The sequence below is a fragment of the Cucumis melo genome, chromosome 10, assembly GCF_025177605.1.
Source record: "Cucumis melo cultivar AY chromosome 10, USDA_Cmelo_AY_1.0, whole genome shotgun sequence".
Taxonomy (NCBI): domain Eukaryota; kingdom Viridiplantae; phylum Streptophyta; class Magnoliopsida; order Cucurbitales; family Cucurbitaceae; genus Cucumis; species Cucumis melo.
In genome coordinates, this window is record NC_066866.1 from 13,855,979 (window position 1) to 13,864,863 (window position 8,885).

At 30.1% G+C, this 8,885-nt stretch overlaps 1 long non-coding RNA gene and 1 other non-coding gene across 3 annotated transcripts; both read left to right on the plus strand.

Moving 5' to 3' along the window:
* The first annotated feature begins 389 nt into the window (after positions 1-389).
* On the plus strand, positions 390-2,966 carry LOC127151337 (uncharacterized). Of its 2 annotated transcripts, XR_007824246.1 has the most exons (3): positions 392-668; positions 1,410-2,408; positions 2,577-2,966. It is a non-coding gene; the product is annotated as an uncharacterized LOC127151337 (long non-coding RNA). The 2 variants fall into 2 exon arrangements; XR_007824245.1 differs by having other exon boundaries at positions 390-2,408.
* On the plus strand, positions 1,449-1,688 carry MIR319C (microRNA MIR319c). Its single transcript, NR_120747.1, is given in 1 exon segment — positions 1,449-1,688. It is a non-coding gene; the product is annotated as a microRNA MIR319c (primary transcript).
* Positions 2,967-8,885: the final 5,919 nt, after the last annotated feature.

Here is an 8,885-nt window from a genome sequence, read left to right on the forward strand (position 1 = left end):
CTAGACCAACGTTAGAATTATGTTTTAAAACTACATACTAACACGAATATAATCTAATAATAAAAATTGACATGTACTTTTTCTCTTGATAAGCAAAAATATTATTCCTCACCAAATATCTAATCCAAAGTAAACTAAAAAAAGAAAAAAAAAAAAAAAAAACCCACACATCTCTCTCTATCTCTCTCTACCAAACTTTTTCTCAAGTGTTAGATTTATTGAGATCTTGAGTCTACTTTTATGTCCCAAACTCTTATAGCAACCATGTCCCATCATGTCTAAAAACATCACTTTTAGTTTATTTATAATTTATACACATATCCTTTTTCCCCCCAAATATCTCTCCTTTTTCCCTTTATTACCCTCATTCTCCTTTTTAATTCCTTATTCTCAACTTTAGCTTCTTCCTTTTTATTTGAAAAACAAGATCCCACTACCTGCCCTAGGGTTCATCCTCAACTCCCAATCTTATTTCACATCCCCTAAAATTTTAGGGTTTTTATAAATACCCATCTTCCCAAATTACTTCTTTTTGCCCTCTAATTCATTCAATATATGCCTAATCTATCTCATTTTACTTAATAATCCTTTTTTCCCTCTTATATATATTTATCATTTAAATGGAAGATTCCTTCTTCTTCTTCACATCATGCTGCCTCTTGATCCAGGTTAATTTTTCTTACTTTTTTCCTTTTTTTTTTTGTTTGTTTTTTTTTCCAAGGGAATACATGAGCTTTAATTTCTTTGGAGAGATCTGACTTTTTATTCAAAGTTTTGATCAGTTAATCTAATGGGTTTTTTTTCCCTTTATTTGGAAAAATCTGAGTCCTCTTTGCAGAGAGATTATGTTTTTTGTTTTTTTTTTTAAAGAATTATTATTCATCTTGATTATAGAGTTATCTTTTTGCTTGTTTTGGAGGTTTTTGAGAAATCCCATGACAAGTAGGAGAAAAAAGAATTGATTATTCATAGTCTTAGATTTTCAAGGCCACCTGAATGCTTGGTTCAAAAACATTATAACTTTTTTGTTTTTGTTTTTTTTTTTAAATGATGTTCCCAACTATGTTCTTTTCTCCCCACTTTTGTGAAAAACTTTCTTTGTGTAGATTCATTAGTTATAATCACTATTTATTAATTTAAATCCTAATTAATCTTCCCAATTATTATATTTTCAAATTATATTCATTTTGAAGTCTTCCCTTCGTATCTCATATTCCAATTTAGTTTACTTTTTCATTCCTAATTTTGGTTTTGTTAGGATATAGAGTGTTCTAAGTCTATTTAATTAGGTAAATTATGTATCACTCAACAAACTATTTTTTTCTAACTCAAAAAGTTTTTAACATTTTAAGCAGTTGATTACCATAGTTTGAATAATAATTAATCTATATGATTCGTGAATATCTCAGACCAAGTTTCGAACATGAAAGATTGCATGGAGAAATAGAGAGAGAGAGCTTCCTTCAGTCCACTCATAGAGGGATTCAAAGGGGTTGCTGAAGTAACTGCCGACTCATTCACTCAAACACTCAGTAGAACTCAAAAAGAAATTATCCAAGAAAAAGAAAAGAAAATTTGGTTCAAAGTATATTCTTTTCCTCTATTGTGATTGTGTGAATGAAGCGGGAGATATTTTGCACTCTCTCTTATTCTTTGCTTGGACTGAAGGGAGCCCCTCCTTTTTACTTTCCCCATAAAACTATCAAACCCCAAATTTATTCAATAATTCAATTCACCTCTGGTTCTTTTTTCTTTGATGTGTTTAGATCTTATCATTTCCCTAAATCATCTTAATGGGTTCAGGTCGAATTTTGGTAGGGTAAAATGTGATCGGTTTGGTAGAAACACTCTCGGTTCGAGCATTTAATGTTTTGCTCGCTTGTTATGATAATCAAATTAAGTGATTAGAAGGGGTTCCTGAAGTGAGAGAGAACTACTTTATTTTTATATATTTCAAAATTTGATTTACAATATCTTGATGACACTCTTAGAATGTAAACAGCAAAACAAAAAAATCAATAGCGTACATGTAAAATAGTGTTTATATAGATTTGACTTTTAGAAACCAAATATCTAAAAATCATTTGGTTAAAAAACTTTGACCATACATTTTGCTCTAACGAATAAACTCGAGATATTTCTTAGTGTTGGATGGTATATATCAAAATTCTCTAGAGGTCTTTTGTCGTATTTCTCGTTTATTAAATAGTATTAATATTATTTTTTGTTGAAGCAAAATGATTGAGTTGGGAATTAGGTTTATCTCTTTATTAATATACCTATGCTATTTTATTTTCTCGAGTTTAACATGTGTGGTAGGAAGATTCAAATCTCTAGATCTTATAGTTGGAAGAGCATGTCTTGATCCAAGACAAGATGCACATATACTATTGTCCACTATGGTTTAGGTAAGAAGACATATACAACTACCAAACTCAATTATTGTATTTCTATCATTTTCATGAAACAAAATCATTACGTTATTTATCTTTACTTTTTGCATCATTGGTTTTTGCTTTGGTGAATTAAATCAATTCTCACTTTAATTTCAACTATCTCTGATTGTGTTCTTTCAGGCCAAGACTTCCATAGCTACCTGCAAAACCTGTCCCTGAAAAGGTAAAATGTTTGGTACCTTATCTTACAAATTCACTTTCACAGGTGAAAACATAGGAATCAACACAAACCAAACCATACTCCTTTTCACTGGTTTCCATTTGGTTTGGTTTAATTCCATTAGAAAATGGATGGTATATATCAGAGCAAACTGTTTGTTTAAACTATTTGGTATGAAACACTATTAGCCTAGTTGAGATATTTCTGATGCACATGTTGATTGCTCGTCCCTTTCATATATTTTTGTTCAAGGGTTAGAGAAGTTATTTCTGTAGGAAAAAGAGTCCAATTCATATGCAAAAGATTGGTTTAGGATTAATTTGATGATGTGCAACTGTTTCTGAAGTAAATTTTTAACAAATTAAAAATTTTAGAAAAGAGAGAACACTTTTTTTCTATTTAATTTCTTTAATATTTTTAAATTAAACGTTCAGTTACAACCATTTTTTCTTGATTTAGAAATGTTATATATTTTAATAATATGATATACAAAAAGAAATATTACTATTTTCAAATGTGTATACACACACAAAAGAATAAATAAAAATAAAGGAAAAAGAAAAGATTACATAACTTTTCTTTAAGTACTCACCTAAACAGGTTCCCCAAAGACTTCTTTTATTTTTTAAATACAGATGTAGAATGTATAACAATTTTCTTAGTTTTGTAATTTATTTGATTTTTTGTTAATTTATAACAATTTTCTAACTAACATTAAATATTTTTTCTTTTTTCTTTCTTTTTAAAAAAACTCTGGTTTTTGTGCTATGTAATTATATTTACACGGGAGTCTATGAATAAAATATTGTTTTCTATAACATTGACAGGAAATAAATAATAATAATAATAATAATAATAATAATAATAATAAATCTATACTTCTAAACTATGTACAGTCACTCAAAACCCTAAATCAATGGTTATATGAATAAGAACCTTAACCTTAATGAATTTAGATTCTCCATATGGTTTCAACTTATCATTTAATTTTCTCAAGTGTATAACGTTTCCGTGTAAAGGTTGAAATTATCATGTATTAGAAGGAAGTGTTAATCAATTAAATTATCATTTATTATAAATTATATAAAGTGAAACTTTTTTAATTATAACAAACTACTAAAATATTTACTATCGTCTAACAAACAAGATAAATTTAGCCATTTTTTAAATATTTTAAATTTTTCATTCCATCTATTTCTTCCATCTTTCTTTTTTTAGATTGGCTAACCAAATCTATTTTATTTTATTCCCGTTTCTTCTTTTTATTTCTGTTTCTTTTTATTCATCGTCTTTCTTCTTTTCTTTTTTACAGATATGGTGTATAAAGAATTTTGAAAAAATTTGTTAGGCATTTAAATTAAAGTAACAAAAATTAAAGGATGTGTATAAAGAACATTGAAAAAAATCGTTTATACCAAATTTTGAAAAAAAAAAATAGTTTAGATTTGGGGCCAAATCTAAACGTAAATCGATCGTATACCAAATTTTGAATTTTTTTAAGATTTGTAACCCCAAATCTAAACAATGGTGTACCAAATTTTGAAATTTTTATTTAGATTTGGCAATCGTGTAGCCAAATCTAAACAATCGTATATCAAATTTTGAAAAAAATTGGTTTAGATTTGGGGCGATCGTGTATCAAATCACGTTACCAATATATTACGTGCATTGACGAGACATTTTTGGTATTTTACACGGTGAGCCTCTAAACTTTTTCAATTTTCGAAATATTCTATACAAATAAATACTTTACTGTTTTTTTATATTTTTTAAAAGACCTCTTACCTAAATTGATCGACTTAGTGAAACAATTATTGTTTTGACCAAAATCAGTACAATTCAGGACTATATGTTAATCCTTTTTGTTTCCAAGACTTACCCATCACATTCACTCTAAAATACTTATAAATTTAGAAAGATTAAAAAAATACAGACTAAATTATAAAAAAATGTCTTCAAACTTTTAAACATATCATATAGTTAGTTTTAGATTAAATTTTTAAAAAAATACCATTCAACTTTCTAAAGTTTAAACAAAAACTTGAGAAAAGTTAAAATAAAAATACCCTCAATATTATATAAATAGAAACTCCTAATACTTCGTTGGCAACAATAATTCTAAATTTAAAAAATGAAATGCTTCCACTATTAATTAACGTGGTATGAGAAATTATTCTGATATTTTTTCAGTTAAAAAAAATAATTTTAAAATTAAATATAGGAATAAATCTCATAATTTTTTTTCTTCACTTCCATCTTCTTTTATTTTTTTAATTCTTGGTCCTATTATCTTAACAAAACCACGATTTAAAGTTAAAAGATAAAACCCTACAAAATTTCCTAGCTAGTATAAGTAATTAATTTCATGACAAATTTAGTAAAATAATAAAGGGGGAGGGAAATGAAGGAAATGGAGGCAAAACTCTCAACATCTCTAAAATTCAAAAGCAAATAATATGTATAATATGCCAAAGATGACTTTGCCAATACTATTCCCTTCGAAAAGCTTCATGCTTCTTTTCAAAAGAGAGAGAGAGAGAGTGAGAGAGAGAGAGACCGGGGGGAAAAAGCTTTAATGTTTGATGATGGCAGATAAAGTCATGTTACATCTGAATTTCCACTCACCAGCCTTCTTCTTTATATTTTTCCTCAAAACATAATGTGTTTGAGATAGCTTTTTTTTTTTTTTTTTTTTTTTTTTTTTGGAAAAATTAGCATAGTTCAACGCACATTTGATGTATTGTAATATCAAAATTTTATAACAGAAAGAGAATAAACAATAACATCGGGTCGGGTATATATAGAAACCCAATTTTGGAAGAAAAAACTATGATATGATCGGTCTTTTGTATATTTTTTTTATTATCAAAAGAATACAATGAATGGAATATTCATAGGCCATATAATGAGCCTTGACAAAAAGGGAAATAAACAAGGGTATGAAGATTACACAAATACCCTTCATACAATCATTTTCAACACTCCCCTCGTGTTGGGGCGTCGATGCCAATAAGACCCAACTTGTTATTACATGAGTCGAAATTCTTCCTAAGTAACCCTTAGCAAGAACATCAACAAGTTGTTGATTTGATAGAATGTACAGAATACAGATACTGTTATTATCAAGTTTTTCCTTCATGAAATGTTTGTCAATCTCCACATTTTAGTTCTATCATGTTAAACGAGGTTATTAGCTATGCTGATAGCAACTTTATTGTTATCACAGAATAGCTTTATAGGTAACTCACCATCCTAGTGATGGTCATACAATACATTCTGTAACCAAATCTTTTCACAAATCCCTAAACTCATGGTTCGATATTTAGCTTCTACTAAATCTTAGCAACAACTAATCTTCTTACTCCTCTAAGCCACAAGGTTGCCCCATACGAAGGTACAGTATCCAGAAGTAGACTTTTTGTCAGTCACTAATCTTACTCTTCCTGAACATCAAACCTTTTAATTTCCTAGTTTTTAAATATCTAAGTATACAAATCACAACTTCCATGTGCTCTTCGCACAGAACCTGCATAAACTAACTCACTATACTAACTGCATAAAAGTTATCTAGTCAAGTATGGGATAGATAAATCAACTGCTCCACTAACCCTTGATACTGTACTAATTGCATAAGAGATATATTAAAAAATAAAATTTCCTTCATGATAAAGCATCAGGGGTATTATTTTGCTGACTACTTTTATTACTTTGGAATTTTCTACCATGTGTACACCTATTGTTGAGACACGTGTAATTGTATACATATGGTAGAAATTTTCAAAGTAATAAGAGCAGTCAACAGGACAAGACCCATAATTGGTAGTTGAGATTATCATAATCTTATCTTTTCTTAGAAAAAGATGATGACATCCAACTTTGTTTGGATGGCCTGGATTAGAACTGTTAAATATATCATTGTACTAGTTGCTACCTTTTGTCAACGGCAATACAACCCACGATCTTACGAAAAATGGCTTCTCAACAAAATGTACCTAACGTACTATCCATTGAAAATTAGTTTGGCTGGTGAGATATTACAATCAACGAGCTCAATCCTTTCACTAACCATGTGGCTTGTGGTAGGTTAGTCCACTTTCAATGCTTGCCATCTACTTCTGGCCCATTTCAATAAAAGATCTTCATGTTTTGAGCCAGTAAAATAGACTGAAAGAAAGCATATGGATAAGATTCGAATACAATTATCTTATCATAAATAAATGTGATAATTTAAATTAATATACAATAATCTACGTGAGAAAGTAATAATACATTTGATTTAATTACCTTAATCCTCGATCAGCTTGGTCTAGAATCTAAGAATCAGTCGGTGATGTCGTGTCGGTGTATGAATCGTAATCCTCGTCATCGTCTACAACTTCATTATTTAATGAGGCAGAGGAATGAATATCATCTTGCACTACCCATTCTTTGTCGTGGTGTGATAGGTGTTGCACGACTATAATGATCACCAAATTGAAGTCATCTTGAGTTTCGACTCCAGCCAAGGAACTTAAAATTGAGTGTTTTGCCAAAACAAAACTTTCATCTGCTTGGCGAGTCATGTCATGAAGATGAATGTTGGTTTTAAGCCAATCTTTCATCTTACTCACTTCAAGATGAGAATAGTCGAAATTCTCCCACCAAGAGCTTTGCTCAAACACTTTGAAATTTTCATTTGATCATAAACTAGAAATTCTTGAAAAGAGGAGAAGCATAGACGCTTTGTTGAAACAAGTAATATGACCTTTTCACTTCTACTGAAAAAATTACCTTAGAGTCCAAAATATATCCACCAATTTTGAAACCAATTTAGAAAGAGCATTTTTTAAGCATGCTTAAAATGTTACGAACCAAGAGCAGTTGTAAGCTTGAAACCAAAAAACATGATCTTAGCCTCCCATATAGTCACTGTAATTGGTTGTCTGTGGTTTAAATGTTTTTTAGAATTCTTTGTTCACAAACATCCCTTGCTTGCAATAGAATAAAGTAACAACCTTAAAAAATCCAGCTTTAAGTAGATGATCTTTTATGGATCAGAGCGATCTAAGGCGGAAGTAATTTCAACCGATTTGGTATTGGCCAAATTAAACCCATAAAAAGTTCTTGGTCTTTTAAATATTCTCGAGATGAAAGGTGAATTCACGAGAAAATGTTTGAGTACAGACCTTGTGTACTAATGGTTCGTCAAATTATAGTTCTATGGTAATGTCTATCATAACTATTTTTGTGAAGTATCCTTGAACGGGAGGTTGAGGGTTGGGAAACCTTGGGTCTCCTTACTTTTACGAAAACGATGAAGGGTGTCGATGAACTAAATTTGTATTCGAATATGACCCAACTAGTCTCTTATTTGAATTTGTTGTTCTAGGACGCAACAATGTAGTTAAAGGTTGAAAAGGAAGGCCCATAGATAATGTATTTTGAGTAGAGCCTTGACGTCGATGAGATATTATTTTTTATATAAGTATCTGTTGAAGTGTAGTTTGTCTAAAAGAATATCTTTTAAATTAAAAGAGAAGATATATTTAAGAGAAGATAATTAATGAATATTTTATTCTCCTATATTTATGGAATCCCTCTATTTATCTCCGAGATATAAAATAAGTTCCTCTTCTTTAGGGATCTTATATGTTTAGAAGATACAAGTTGTATTATATATGTTCTCTGAAGAGGATTGAAACGTGCACGAAAATATAGAGAAAAAAAGCTTGGGTGCTGATTACGAAGACTGATCTTCCGATTGGTGATTGAAATGGCTGCAGCTGAAATGAAAGGTAGTTTATAACTTCTGGAGCAACATGACTACCTAAAGTTGAGTTTTAAGGATGAGTAGTATAAAAAATGAGACTATGGTTAGTTTGATTAATGGCTGAGTCACACATACATTTAGGGGGAGCCTGACCATGAGACGTTATCGACGGAAGTCTTCTTTATTCCAGGGGGAGCCTGGAGTCTGATGTTAATTCACCGGTCATATAGTTATAGTATTGAGATGTATACTTAAGCTATATTGATGTTTTGATGTTTATGGTGACTATTAATAAAATTACTCATCTGAGCTGTGCGCAGCTCCCTAGAATTAGGCATTATTGGCCGAAATGGGTTACCAAAGTCTCATGTGTTATTCTCTTCTACTATCTCACTAGTTATTACGTATATTATTAGCTGCAGCTGTAACTGAAGGGTCCTTGATTATCTTTTACTATTTTTCATTTGGTATCAGAGCGGGTTGAATGATCATGGAGATAATTAGAGAAGAACCATCTGCA